Source organism: Diceros bicornis, chromosome 5, assembly GCF_020826845.1.
Source record: "Diceros bicornis minor isolate mBicDic1 chromosome 5, mDicBic1.mat.cur, whole genome shotgun sequence".
In the NCBI taxonomy this organism is placed as follows: Eukaryota; Metazoa; Chordata; class Mammalia; order Perissodactyla; family Rhinocerotidae; genus Diceros; species Diceros bicornis.
The window spans coordinates 54767161-54782571 of record NC_080744.1 but is presented as its reverse complement, the minus strand read 5'-3'; the positions used below and the strand labels follow the sequence as shown (position 1 = coordinate 54782571).

The window sequence follows — 15411 nt, the reverse complement described above, 5'->3', positions numbered from 1 at the left end:
ATTGCCTATGTTTATGTAGTTCAATAACTTACCTAATGTGTTTCTGTTGAAGGCCTCAGAACCACAGTAAGATGAATGGAGGTCTTTAAATACTACGGCCCAAAACAATGTCCTCAGGCCCTGTCCTCCTTCCTGTTATTACTAAATGGTGAATGAAAGCTACAGGCCACATCCTTTTAGGTCCTAACACCATATGACACAACGTTAGCATGTGCAGAATCTCTGAAAGAAGCCCTGGGCCATGGTTCGCGCTTATTACTGGTCATTCCCGTTCCCCTCACTCATGCCATAAACAGCTCTTGTAGTGTACAGCGTTTGTGGTTCCAGAGTGCTTCTTCCTCTGGTTTAATCGTCACCACTGGGTGCCAGGTCATTCTAATCCTCCTTACAGAAGTGAGGCGACTGAGGTTCAAGAAGCTGCAGTGACTTACCAAAGATCACCTCAAAAGTGGTCTCAAAGCCAAATACTGAACCCAGACTTTCAGATTCGAAGCTCACTGGAATTTCTAGTGTAATGTGATGCTGTGTGGAGAAGAAGGAAGGAAGGAAGGATGGAAGGAAGGAAAGAACAAAACAGAAAAGCTTAAAAAAACAAAAGAGGCTAAAAAGATAGGCATCTGTAGCCCTGGTGCTCTGTGGGCAGGGAGGGAGGGCAAGGGGCGTCCCTAGGCCATCCTGTACGCACCTGTCTGCTTATCTCCCGCCAAGATAACAGAGGAACAGAGACGAGCAGCTTTCTCAGGCACAGGTTTCAGATTCTGAGGTCTCAAAAGGCGAAGCCATTTCTCTCCGCGCTTTTGCAGTCACTGAAGAATCAACCGCATGTGTTCATGGCTCTCTCTCCTGACCTCCCTCTGCTGTCCTTCTCTGTAGGGAGGAGAAGCGCTCACTAGGAGCCACCTGGCCCCCAGATAACAGCTGAACAGGCGGTGCCCGAAGAAGGAGGAGGACCTGAGATCTATCTTCCCGTATCAGAGGAGCTGGCCTGAGCAAGAGCGATTAGACTTGAGCTCTGCGGCTTCCTAGGGTCAGACACAGGGCCAGTGGGTGAAGGCTCAAGGACCGCGATTTCTACTCATTCTCAGGAGGAATTTTCTTACAGCTGGATAGAATTTCCTGCCAGCCCCTTGGCAGGCAGCAGGGCCACAGACTTGGTGGAAAGATCATCGACTTTGGAGTTTCTCTGCGTTTGTATCTCTCTCTGACTCTTATTATCTGTGGGCTGTGTGAAAGTCACGCCATGTGTCTGAGTCCCAGTTTCCTCGTCCATAGAAGGCAGGGGGGAAATCGAGGTAAGTAGATATAATGATATGAAATAATGTAACTATGTATATGCATAAAATGCCAGGTATATATCAGGAACTCTATAAATGTTGGCTTCTGTGTTCCCTGCGCCTGGAGGTTACATCACAGGGGATATTAAAACCACACTGGTGGTCTGTTAATCTTAAAGGCCTCATCTGAATCTGAGAGTCTGTGATTTTGTGAGTTAATGAAATTGTTTGTGTGTTCGGGGGGAGACATGGTGATAAGGTAAACAAAGCTCCGAGGAAAAAGCTGATACTTTGAAAAATGACTTATCTAAATCTCTTTGGCATATGAATGGAATAGGCTGTGTTTCTCTAAAGTGGCCACAGGTTGGCTGGGGAGGCCTTACCAGCTCCTCCAGAGCCTCCTCAGTGTCTCCAAGACGACCCAGATAAATACACAGTCTAAGCACAAATTGTTTCCTCGCTGTGGAAATTCAGCATCCACAGAAGTCCCCTATCTGCCCCCACCCCAGTCCGTAAGCCCCTGTCATGTAGAAAACTGGGAGCTGCCTTATCCTATAACTTAGTGCACTTGATCAATGTGATGAGAACACTCTGAAGATAAAAATGCACACTCTGTTCTAGTCTTGCCAGTGGTTAATGATTCCTTGGGTGAGAGTCAGGTGTTAAGAAACTACATTTATTTTTTAGGATGCCAGTATACCCCAGAGTTGGCTCACCTCCCACAGCTCCTAATGCTGGATATTGTAGGGGAGAAAGACTATCCTCTAGCCACTCTGGGTCTTTTCTGGCTGGGCTACAAATTAAAATGACATGAGACAGAATAACAGAAGAAAATCAAACAAAGCTTTATAACGTGGATACATGGGAGAGACCCAGAAAAACTGGGTAACTCTACAAAATGGCAGAGGTTCTTATCTTAAATACTATCTTCAGCTAAAGACAAAGGAAGATGTTGGGAGTGGGGGGAGTCAGTTATGGGGGATTACCAGAAAAGCACAAGAGTAAGGTTATTATGCAGATTTAAGGCCTCACCTTCTGCAATGATAAGTTTCTAGAGATGAGGTCATCCCCTCTTCTTCCTGGTACTGAGAGGGAGAAACCTTTACAAACGGAGATTTCTCTTACAAATGTAAAAGTTTGGTAAACAGAACTTTGATAAGAATGGGCTTAGCAAGGACCCTGCCATTTTATCCATACCCAGAGTTATCTATGGTGATGGCCTGTCCTAGGGACAGGCCTTCTATCTTAAATCCTTTTAGTCAGGGTGGGGGGGGGGGCTGTGTCAAAGTTTCTTTCAGAGTCTTCTGAGCCTTTATTGTCTTCAGCTCAAAATAATCCGCATACCAGAGTGGCACATCTTGGGGCAGCCTGCCCTGAACCCCATCAATATCCACAAGGAGAAGGAGGTGCTTAGAAGAACACATATCATTTGAGGAAGCATGAGGAGAACCCAAGGAAAATCATCCTTCCCATGAAATATTTTTTGATCCTAGAGCAGGGTTGGTAGTCTTTGCAAAACAGTCAACTATCAAACTACTTTTACTTGACATTCGATTTATTTGTTCTTTCATCCATTCAATTAATCAACATGTATTTATTGAGCAGCTTGCTAGGCCCGGGAAATATAACATTGATTCACAAGTTCCCTGCCCTTAAGAAGCTTCGAGTCTAGTGGAAACGAGTTGCTCTGAAACTCAGGGACATAGGTTGTGGTCTGCTTTGCCATGGTGGGCTGTCACATCACTGTCACCTCCCTCAGTCACACCAGAGTGAGGGAAAAGTCTGGCTCTCTTGGGCATGGTGCCATAGCACCCAGACCCCTGCTGAGCCAGGGTCCCATTGTGGAGGCAGAAGGTTGGGGTCACTCACATAGTGCATCAAAGGTAGAAAAGAGCAGGTGGTAAATCATTTGCAAGGCTTTATAAGCTTCTGCAAGGTAATTCTGAAATAAACAAGCCAAGTAAATGATACAGAACTTACCAATGAATCAGACCTGAAATGTTCATTTTTCTGATTCCTCTGCTTTTGTGCTAGTTTTTAAGGGTATACTCTCTATCCATATCCTGAGTTAAAACAATTTGGTCCTTTCTTCTCTCCCCACCCCATCCTGAACAGTATTTCCCACTTAAAATTTCCATTTTATCCTGTTTTCTTTCAGTATCTCCCTCTCATCTAAGCTCAGCACTGGCAGAGCAAAAAATTCCAATCTATCCCCAAGCTGGGTCCCCAACCCAGGGTCTCCCTTGGGAGAGACTGTCACAGTCACTGGGGATAAGATATGGGAAGAGGAGAGGAGAGGGAATTAACAGTCACTAAAGCATCTATATGAAGGGCAAGGTCGTGATGACTGTGATGAAAATAATAACCACGGCCCCAGATCACTATCCCTGAAATCCAAGAGTCTGACAAACCAAGATTTTTCTGAAGTTTGTAGCAAATTCTCTGGGTGGCAAAACCAGGCCTGAACTGACATGAATCTATTTATGGTCTTGTATTTATCCTACTTAGTATGAATATTCATACACTTCATTAAAGAAATACTAATGTGTTTAATTATGAGATGCTGCCACATATCCTGTTGGGGGTGTTCTGTAATTTATGGAAAATACCCCATATTACCTTTCTAAAATTCAAAATATTCTGAATTCTTAAACACATTGGTCTCATGGATTTCTGTTAAGGGGTTGTGGAACTATATTGTTTTTCAGTCTGTCTTATAATCTCATCTTTATCTTTTATAGAGATAATTTGTCTTTAATTTTCTTGAGAGTACAAAGTAGACGCTTTTCTAAAATTCTTTTTGCTTTTTAACCACATATGTTTTCTCCCATAATACCCAAAATTAGCTTTCATTTCATGAATACTATGCTTAGCACCTTGGATTTTTTTTGTAGTTAAAGTTCCTATGTATTTTTATATCTTGTTTTTTTAACAGCTTTATTGAGGCATAATTTATGTATCATAAAATTCACTTGTTTTGAGTCTACAATTCAACAACTTTTAGTAAATTTACAGAGTTGTGCGACCATCATCAGAATCTAATTGTAGAATATTTCCATCCCCCGAAAAGAAACCTCGTGTCCATTTGTTGTTACTCCTCGTTCCCAGAAATCTACCTTCTGTCTTTATTTTTGAGACCATGATCTATGTCAGCCACAGTGCACACAATCCTCCTGAGGAAACTGAGGCTCGACTAAGTAGTCGAGGATGAAGTTGGGATTTGACTCAGGTCCTCCTGACTGCAGAGTTCATGATCATTTCAAGGGCTGCCAGAGGAGGGCAAGAGTGGCCTCTCACTGGACAAGATCAGAAATGACAGTGGCCCAGGCGTGGTTGTTGGAGAGAGGAGTGACCGTTAGTGAGGTGGTGAACTGGACGACCTTTAGGCTCCAGCCAATTCTGGGCTTCCGAGATTTTATAAATCCATAAGATGCCTCCAACTAAGCCAGGGACTTATTTTAATGAATAGATAAGAATGATGTGTCATGAACAGACTAATTGCATATAAAAGGAACGCTTCTGAAGTGCTCGGTGTGTTCCCTTAAGTACTTTAAACGCCCCCCAGAGATACTGTTTGCAGTCACAATTTGCATCATCAATGAAGAGGCAGTTTGCCAAGCACAGGGGAGCACCAGCCTCGCCCTGATTCAAGTCACCGCACATTCCAACATAGAGATGTCCAAATGTATGAAACCTCTGATTTATTTTCTCAGCTTTTTAAATTTGAAGTTGGTACTTCTGATGTAATTGTCCTGGTATGCTGGTGTTACAGCTACGTTAGACTAGTTGATAGAATGAAGCACTCTGTACTATAATTGAGGAAACATCTATTATGTTGTTGTTATTATTATTAAGAATTAACAACTTCCTCTCTGTCCATTAGGAGAAGTACGTTCTCAAAGCCAGGCAGCCTCCAGCCCTCTTCTCTGCATCCTGCTCCTCTCTGTGACCCAGACTGTGACCTACTCCTCCCCTCCTCCCCTGATTTCAGGGACCATGTGTTCTTTCTGTACCCTCTGCCAGAGCAAAACCCAGGCCTAGGAAAGGATTTATGATCAGTCATTTCTGTCTTGGTATGATATTTAAATCACCAAAATCTCCAAACAGAGATTGCAGGTTCATGGGTTTTGAACTCTATGGCAATTTTGGAGTAAAAGATAATTTGATCCCTGATAAAGATATGTCAGTGCGCAGATAAGAGTTCTGTAATCTGTGGATTTTCTGGGTGCTTTTAAAATTTTATTGCATATTGTTAAAAGATAAACTGAGGCATATTAAAAATTTTAAGACTTTATTTGAGCAAAAATTGATTCAAATCAGGCAGCATTCAATCTAGCAGATAGAAAGAAACGCCTAGGAGCGGTACAAAAATGAAAGACGTTTATGGGCAGAAGGGAGCGGGAACAAGGAAGTTAGGCTAATTGCAAAGCTACTTTCTTTTAGGGGATGGCAGGGGTCTGTCAGGCGGATGACCTAACTAGTGCTGATCAGGCATTTCCTGATTGACTGGTTTAAGATTCCATTTCCAGGAGAGCTGAAACTGTAATTAAGTCTTGGTTTAGTGACTTGGGGCTTAGCAAGAGTGATGCCATTTTGGGTCTGTTGTCTGGTTTTTAACAATTCCCCCTTTTGATCAGACTCTCAGCCTGAGAGATGTGATCAAAATTGAAAGCATTAGCACTACTCCCAGCTACCGCTCTGGAGTTCTTGCAGTTTTCTGCTGAATCTCTGTGTGGTATTCACAGGTCACAACATTGGGTTCACATTCTTTAAGTCAGTCATTTTCTTAGTTCCTTTTCTGATGTTCTAGTCTTAGGGAGATCGTTTGCTTGGTGGTTAGTGGCTGCGAACATGCATCTAAAGCTTTTGCAAGAATACGGTGTACCAAGGAGACTACTATGATTATAATAAGCAGGGTAATTCCCAATGTCTGGAATGCATTTTGGAGCCATGGTCCCCAAGACCCAAACCAATCGGAATCAAATATGTCAAAGACAGACCCCAGTGAAGGAATCACTTTCTTAAGCCAACTGGCTTGTTCAGTGATCTTTTGTAGCTGAGTCTCAACTTCCCCAGAAGTGTCAATCCTAGTGCAGCACGTGGTGTTGGCCACAGCACAGACACCTGCCTGCTCAGCTAAAAGATAATCAAGGGCTAGCCTATTATCAAGAACAACTTTGGCCAGAGAGTCTAGTGATTTTTCTTGGGCAACTATTGCTTTATCAGCAGATTCTGCAATATCTTCAAGAGTTAAGGAGAGGTTCCTAATTTGCACAAGTGCCTCATTTACACTTACTTCCAGCTAGGGGAGTAGGAATCTGCCAAAGGAAGCAAATTTTGAATTACGAGTGCCTCCTGGTAATTCTCGTTTGAGTCTGTGGCTCAGGACTAGAAACGTGACAGCCATGGAGGCCAGTAAAATTTAAGGGTCTATAGACTGTACAGGCAGTTTTATTCTGGTTACCCTTGCCTTGTGTCCCATTCTTTGTACTCAGTCTGGATGGAATCCTTGGGTTTGGGGTTGTTAATCAGAAACAAGGAAATGGACCTCCAGGGTTAAGGAGCCTGACACAATAGAGAGAGGGCTGAGTTTGTTCCAGAGAAACTGAGGAATTGGAAATCAGGGAGAAGTGTGAGGAAAGCAGAACGACAGGATCATCAGCATCATGGCAAATCCAACAGTTCTTTGGAGTTTGGATTACTCTCCCTTGCAATGGCCTGAGATATATGAACAATGGCATTATCTTTCTAGGCTAGAGTGAGATAAAAGGTGAACAAAAGAATCATAAAGACCTTCATGGTGTAAGAAGTAGGAAAAGGATGGTCAGAGAGGGAAGGAGGAATGGAAAGAAACATTCTTGATCCGACATCTTGGGAGGAAGAGTCTACTTTGATGTCAACTACTTCTCTTCCTAATCAATTTGATTTAGAGTTCTCCAGCATTTGCACAAAGCCAGATGTCAGGTGGAACCTTCTTCAGTTGTGAAATAGGCATCCAAGTTTCGACCCCTTGTAATTTGGCAGCAGTGTCTGTCATCAAGAGTACTTGGTAGGGTTCTTTCCGTGAATCTCATTTCTGCAATAGCATCAGAGTAAAACGATAACTGTCTGTAAATGACAAAAGACTTAAAATACCCATGGTTAAAGATCTGATGAGAGTTCACTATAATGGAATTGACAAGGAAATTTGGTTATTTCTGTGACATGCAACATTTTAAGATAATAACAGGAATTATGACTGATAACATTATATTAGGACATACTAGATTTTTAGGAATTTCATACAATTTCTGGAACACTTAATATTACTAACATGCATCCATGCAAACATAACCTAAGAAAGTTTATAATCACTTATTTTACAATGCTTTCTATGTAATTTAACAAACCAAATAAACCTAATTAGTTTAACATCAAGCTTTTACAAGATAAGAGACAAAATCTTTGATATTTTCCGTGGGCCCTCTGGGAAGTCTCAAAGTTGGTTTAAGATCAAAAAGGCTCCATTTAGAATTTGATTTTGAGAAAATGTCAAAAGGTTTGAACATTTGATTAAATAGGATCACAGATCATTATGAAATAATACTTAGTTATCTATCTAACTAAAGTGACAATAGAAGATGTTAAAGGCTAATATAGAAGATTACATAGTTGTGAACAAAACTTAGCTCTTTTAATATTGAGCTCTTTACAAACTAATTTTGGCAATGTCATCTGGAGGTGAGAAAAAAATCACACATTTATAACATACATAGATAGTTATACATAAACATACAGACAGTTGCAAACAGAGATCTTATAGCTTTTGTTTAAAAATTTTAGCCATGAAACAGGTATGATAATACAAAACTCACTAGTTTATAAAGAACAGTTGGATCCAAATGGTTTCTGGCGGATGGCATAAGTTAAGGTTACCTTCTCAGAAATGGCTTCAACTTTTTACTGTTTGTGGAAGAGACTTTTGAGATTTTACAGAGGCCAAGTTTTCAAAATAGCCTTTTTTTTCTCTTTTTGATAAGAATGACCTTGGTTCCTGGAGAAGACCAGGTAGAATACTTACATCTCAAAAGGCACAGAGAAAGAATGCAAGTTTTGCCAAGAAGGACTTTTGTTTCCTAAGTCCAGATCTTTTACAATATCTGCAAGCCTTTTGAGAGGAATAGGGAGGTTTGAGGATTAGTAAAAGGATGGGTGGGCTTTGAATTGCTTCTAGAACCACATTTCTGTTCTTGTAAAGACTAGATTTGCAAGACAGATACAATTGTTTTTAATTCCTCAAAGGATTGGGTTGCAACCTGAATGATATCAAGAGGCTGACCCACCCATCCAACTGCATTATCTTCAATTTGCTTCTTTACATCAGGGAGAAGATCTTCAACTAAGATGGAAATCAAGATTCCTATGTTCTAGATTTAGAGCTGTGTGTCTTTGGAATGTTTTAGTAAGTCCTTCCATAAAGTCTTCAGAATGTTTTTCTTTCCCTCCAGCTACATAATTTTATTTTAGCTTAAGGGAGAAGGCAAAAACAACAAAAAAAATTCCTATCAAGCGCTGAATATCAACTTCTGACCATAGAGCTACTTGAAAAAACTCCTTTTGAATGTTTTGTCAGTTTTCAGCCAGAACAAACAGTAAATATTCCTAGCAGTATTAAATGACCCCATGGACACAAGAGGCGTCCCCAAAGAAGGTGCAAAAAGTACTACCCTCTCAAGATCCAGAGCCACTCCCACAAATAATCAAAAGAAAGAAAGACTTAGACAGTTCCTCTGAGAGCCTTCAAAAGTTGATGGGACCCTAGCCACAAATGGAGTGCAACCCACATTTCTGTCTTGCCATATCTAACACAAATGGGGTACAACCCATGTTTCTGTCCAGCCATATTTTTGGGGCCCCCAACCTAATGGTTGTCCAGCTAAGTTCTCAGAACATGAAAAGAGACAAACAAGAAGGCAATACCTGTCCCTGGGGGAGAAAAGATCGATAACCAGTGGGTAAATTTATAAGTAACAGTTCAAAGATCTAAGTCTTACAATTGTTTTTTCCTGCCAATCTGTATTTGGAAAGGAAGGGACGATATGAAATTTTACCTTCCTCTCTCAGTTAGGCACCATAGATAGAGATCTGGAAGAGCTCACTCTGGTAAGAATTCTCACCCTTTGGCAGCTTCAGCCAGTTTTCCCAGGATCCCAGATGCTGCAGCTAGTAAGGTATCCCAGAAGGTCTCATCCTGGTCACCAGAAACTACAGAAGGAAAAATAATTTTCCCTCTACCATTTATAGTGAGTGCCTGGCTGAGACCTCTTTTTCTCTAGGGCACCTCATAAATGGATAAGCTTATCTAGGTTAAAAGTTCTCCACTGTTGCCACTGTAATTTAAGAACACCTTTGGTAAGGTTAACCTGCTTGTTCAGCCTTAAAACAAAATTTTATTCACTTGAGGCCTCACACTAGACCCAGTTTAGCTTAAGTCAGACCCAGTCCAACCCCTAACCTGGAACTAGTCTGACCCCCAGACCCAGTCTAGTTTCTAAATCAGGACCAATCTGACCCTGGACCCAGTCCAGTTTCGAAGTTGGAACCAGTCTGATCCTAGACCCAGTCCTTCTCCAGCAAGTTTCTGGACGCAGTCTGGAAAAAGAAATGCTCAGATAAAGTCTGAAAGCTCATGATGCAAATCTGCAGAGCTAAGATCTGACAGGGACTTAACCATGACCTCCAGAAGCAGCAAGATCAAGGGACTCAACAGGTACCTACCCTTGTTGCTCTTTGCTCCTGGGGCTGTCGGGAGTCTCCTTCAGTTCCCTATTTTGATGCCAGAACTGTTAAACTGAGGCATATTAAAAATTTGAAGAGTTTATTTGAGCAAAATTTGATTTGAATTGGGCAGATAGAAAGAAGCTCTGAGGAGCTGTACAAAATGAAAGACTTTTATAGGGAGACAAGAGCAGGAACAAGGAAGTTATGCTGAGCAAAAAAGCGGGTTGGTTATGGCAAGGTGACTTCTCTTTTGGCGATGGCAGGGGTCTATCAGGCAGATGACCTGACTAGTGCTGATCAGGTGATTCCTGATTGACTCATTTAAGATTCCATTTCTGGGAGAGCCAAGACTGTAATTAAGTCTTGATTTGGTGACATGGGGCTTAGCATAAGCGACTCCATTTTGGGCCTGTTGTTTTTAACAGTATGTTATGATTAACATCTATATGTATCTTTTTGGTTGGCAAAGAGCTTTAACCTATTTTCTCTTAGTCAAGATGATCCAATAAAGATGGTATTATTGTCAATTGTTATTAATTTTATAAATTATTGGTGTTATTAATAATTAATGATAAGTGAGATAAGGTATGTAATGCACTTAGCACTAAGCTTTTTGACTTAGAGAGTACATGGGGTAAGGTAGCTATTGTTGTAATTTTAATATCTTCAGCCTTACTTTTAGAGACAAGGAATACCAGGCTCAGAGATATTAAGGAACTTGCCCAAGGTTCACACAGCTAGTAAGAGTGGGATGGGGATTGAAATTTCGTGTCAATTTTCTCTGGGACACACCTTCCATAACAGCTGAAATAGCATGGCCATGTCCCCACAGAGTACCCACTCTGCTACTTACTGGCTTTGTGACCTTGGGCAAGGCCATGCTATTTAAGCTTTTCTATCAAACTATGCCACCGCTAATGAAATCACAGACCACAAAATCAAGGGCCTGAGTTGAAGACTTGGGCTTGATCACAAATTTCCCAGGCCATAGAATTCTTCACCTCCCCCTGGTGAACTAGAGAGAGGACACAGCTTCCCTTCCACAAGTGGCAGCAAAGTGCTTTTATGTAGACTTAGAAATTTATATACTTGAGCTATTTTGCTAGGAGTAGTTTTCTGCTAGAATTAATTTGTTACAAGGTAGTGCCCGACGGGAGAGATATTTAAAGATATTAACAACAAACTAATAATATAGGATTTTCCCAAATGTTCTCTCACATCTGTGAGCTTATTACAATGCGGCCCCTCCACTTCTCAACACAGCACCATGAGATGTCCCTGCATCTGTATGTTTAAGTGAGCAAAAAGTTGCGTTTAAATACTTCCTTCTGGGCCGGCCCCGTGGCTTAGCGGTTAAGTGCGTGCGCTCCGCTACTGGTGGCCCGGGTTCGGATCCCGGGCGTGCATCAACGCACCGCCTCTCCGGCCATGCTGAGGCCACATCCCACATACAGCAACTAGAAGGATGTGCAGCTATGGCATACAACTACCTACTGGGGCTTTGGGGGAAAAAAATAAAAATAAATAAATACTTCCTTCTAAGCATATCTTCCTATGAGAGTGCTCATCTTGCTAGATAGTCAGGTTCTCTGAAGACGTACTTTGGGGTGCCTGAGCCAACAGGGCTGGAAGCACCAGGTTATGTTTCACTTTCGATTTCCTCATTTGCAAGAGGAGGATTTCAGTAATAAAATGCAGCTGAAATGGGCCTGCGACTGAATCAGTATCCTGAGAAACAAGATGGTAATGAGGTGGAAAGAAAAGAGGTGGGAGGAAGGATGGACTGTGGGAAATGTGCTCCCTCTGAAAAAAAAGAGTTGCCCAGGAAATCCTATGATGGGTCTCTCACTGGTGGTTGGAATGGGACTCCTATTAAGCATTTGTTTAATACTGATCCTTATTTTTTTTGGTAGTTTTTCTATTTTGTTAAACTATAAAATCCCTCTCCTGCTCACTTTCTTGATCATTGGTTTTGAAATTTATACATATTTTAACATACAATTTGTGATAATTGTTTCCTTTACTCAAATAATAATGTTAGAATGACAAATGCTGCCTAAAATGGATAAGGTGTTTCTTCACTGACTGTGTGGTGGGAGCGATTCAGCTGTCTGTTACTCCTACGAGGGCTGACCTGAGGTCCTTCCTACCGTATCATCTCCAGCGCAGGTATATTGTCTAGGCCAGAAGCTGCAAAGCAAAGGGCCAAGACCAAATCAGGCCCGTGGGTATGTTTTATTCGGCTCACACAATTGAAAAAAACATTATTTTTCTAATAGTTGCCAACTTTAAGACAAATCAAGAGCATTCACATAAAAATCCTTATTTCTGGCATCTTTTGAAAAATCCAAGGCTCTGCACAGGGGCCCACAATTGTGCATAGTGACAGAGGTACTGGTCATGTAGCTGTCCTTTTAGAAGGGGCATATTCTCTCCAGGGTGCCCTGGCCCCCACCTCTTCCTGATGTCTTGGATAAAGCTTGGCCCCTGTGGGCATTTGAGATTACAATCCTAGATGTTTGGTCAATGGCTGCCACCCCCATGACCACCACCCCCCACACAAAACCAACCACCAAACGTGAGCACTTCCCAATGTTTATTACAAGAACACACGATGATACATGGATATTTGGGAGAAGATGTAATGGTCAGCCCACACGTGGGCATGTGCCTATTAATTTGTTTCTGCGGCAGGGTGTCCATGGCGTGCTTTGTGGCCACGCACTCCCCTCCCCTACCCCAGCAAGTCCTAGAGAGGGCAGGGCACAAGCTTTGATGTGAGGCAGACCTAGCTTCGGATTCTGGTTATGCCATTCACTAATCATGTGATGCTGGGGAAGTCATTTAGTCCAGTCCCAGTATCCTCCTCTATAAAATGAGGGTGCTGTGAGGGTAAAATGAACAATGCCTATTTGCACAGACCTGACCCACTTTAACACCAAACCCATGTTCCCTGCTTCTGTTCTCCCCCTTCAAGCCAATAACTTGATTGAGTCAGCAAGCTCCCTCACTGAATTGAGAGCCAAATGGGTCAAAATTGTTGCTGGAAAACACACAGAACCCTCCATGTGGAGAAGGAGTGTGATGTGGGACTCCATGTAACACAGGAAGCCCCTTCTACAGCAGCCTGGGCATTCCCAAGGTTCAAGTACCCCCAAGTCAGCAGGTACAATCTCTCAAGATTGTTGTCCTCTCTTGGGATGGACTCCACATATTCTTTGTCATAGTTATCGCTGAACTGCAACTACTTTAAAAGGAAGTATGGAGACTGTGAATTTGAGATCAGACTTCAGAATGGAGCCCAAAGGCTTCCAGTTAAGTGTGAACACTGTATGAGAAATAACAATAGGGAGTGAGATATGCTAAAAGTGTTATACATGAATTTACATTCAATAAAAAACCCCTACAGCTATAATTATCACATTTTTGCTAATATTGAGATTCTAGATGTCAGACTTAATATTTGAGTAAACTAATTAAAGAATTTTTTTTCTGGCCTTGACAATTTTGTTTATTGAAAGTTTTCAAATTCATTTTTTTTTTTTTTTTGGCTGAAACTGACTGATCCACAGAACCAGCACTTTGGGGTTAGAACCCCAGGAAAATCTCACCTCTTTGCTTTTTCTTTTCTCCATCCCTCTCCACCTCCCCCATTCCCAGCTCTTTGTGTTCTTTTGTTAAGGGCACTATTTTCAGAGAGTGTTAATGTGTCTTTTTTATGCATTTGCCAAATAGTTCTAGGTGGAATTGCCTCTTAAGATTTCCTCTTTGCTTGTGGCACATTCAGACTCAAATTGTTGTGCTCAGTAGGGCCATTGTCACATTATAACACGGAAGATGCTTCATCATGTGTTATAGAACAAGATGGAATCTTCGCTAAGGAGCTCAGGGATCAAAGCGGAGGAAAAAAGATTAATTTTTATGCATCAAGTCATTATAGAGGGAGAAGGAGACATTAAGATTGCCAGAGAGGAGATTTTCTCATCTAATATCGACATTGAGAATGTGTTGGGAGGATCACTGGTTCTGTTCTGAGATTTGTTTTTACATTTAAAGTGCTCAGATCTAGGTCATAAGCTTGTTTACACATATTTCAGGTTTTATAAAGGGCCTCCCTTTTAAAAAAGATGCCATTTTCCCAGGATTTAGGTACATCTAAAAAATATTTTGATTGTTTTTGCTCCATAAAAATGCATAGCTACATTTCAGACAATTTTGAAAGTAAAAGACAGAAAAAAGAAAAGGCAAAGAAATCACTCTTTACTATCCTAAGCCAGCAACTCATGAAATGTGTTTCCTTTTTATCTCTTAAACGATGCTACTGTCGGGAGAGAGGGAGAATCTCCCTCTGCCCTTTTCGTTAAGGTTCTTATGGCTGGCCAAATAATTAACAAGACAGGTTAGCAGGAGAAAATAATACCAAGTTTAATAACATATATACATGGGAGAAACTCAGAAATGAGCAACTCGTCCCTCTGTCTAAGCTGCTTGCTTAAGTATTGCAGCTAAAGGCAAGGAACGTGTTGGGGGTGGGTAGTGGTCTGGGACTTCAGAGGGCAGGAAGACAATTCTTTTCAGGGTCATCTATAGATAATGTGGTCAGGGAGAGACAGAGTTTTTGATAAAAGGGGCTTGGTGCCTTTCCTATTGTAACCTCTATCCTACATTATCTTTACAGCCATCATGATAATAACTCCTTCCTGAAACAGATCTTTTGTTTTAAATTCTTTAGGCAGTTTGGGAGGGGAAACTCAAATATTCTTCCTGAGTTCTCTGAGTCCTTATTGTCTTCAGCTCGAAATAATCCGCATACCAGAGTGGTGCCTCCTGGGGGAGCTTGCCCTGAGCACCATCACTACTATTTAACATGCTTGCAAGCATAGGTACATGATTTTATATGTACTGTTTCTTTTGCTTACCTAATATTATACTGTACATGATTTTCTACAGCCTTACAGAGATTCTCTTAAGCACGTATGGCCAGTTTATTAAGCTCTTCTATCATTAGACATTTGGGTAACTTCCTTTTTTGTCTTTACTATAAAAAATATATTTGCACGCCAGGATTTTGCCATATTTTGACTTATATTCTTAGAACAAATTCCCCAAAGTGGAATTTCTGGATCAAAGGTTATAAATATTAAGATTTTGATGCAAACTGCAAAATTGCTTTCTAAAAGAATTAGACCAATTTTCACTCTAATTGTGTAAGAATGCCATTTCACCACATCAGATGCCATTTTAGTTCATTTGTACCTTCCAAACTTTTAGAAAAAGGTTGTTTTTATATTTTGTTTGGATTTCTTGATAAATCGCAAAGCATCGTATATGGTAGCAATTATTATTGTTACTAATAAATATCCTCAATAAACAAGCA

At 41.2% G+C, this 15411-nt stretch overlaps 1 long non-coding RNA gene across 8 annotated transcripts in view; it reads left to right on the top strand.

The window, feature by feature from the left end:
* The first annotated feature begins 634 nt into the window (after positions 1-634).
* LOC131406136 (uncharacterized) overlaps positions 635-15411 on the top strand; it is a 107787-nt gene continuing 93010 nt past the window's right edge. For 2 of the 8 annotated variants that reach the window (XR_009220067.1, XR_009220065.1), the window contains exon 1: positions 709-1292. This is a non-coding gene — a long non-coding RNA (uncharacterized LOC131406136). Of the gene's footprint in view, positions 1293-15411 lie in introns of all 8 variants that reach the window. The other 6 variants (XR_009220068.1, XR_009220069.1, XR_009220070.1 and 3 more) reach the window with 6 other exon arrangements.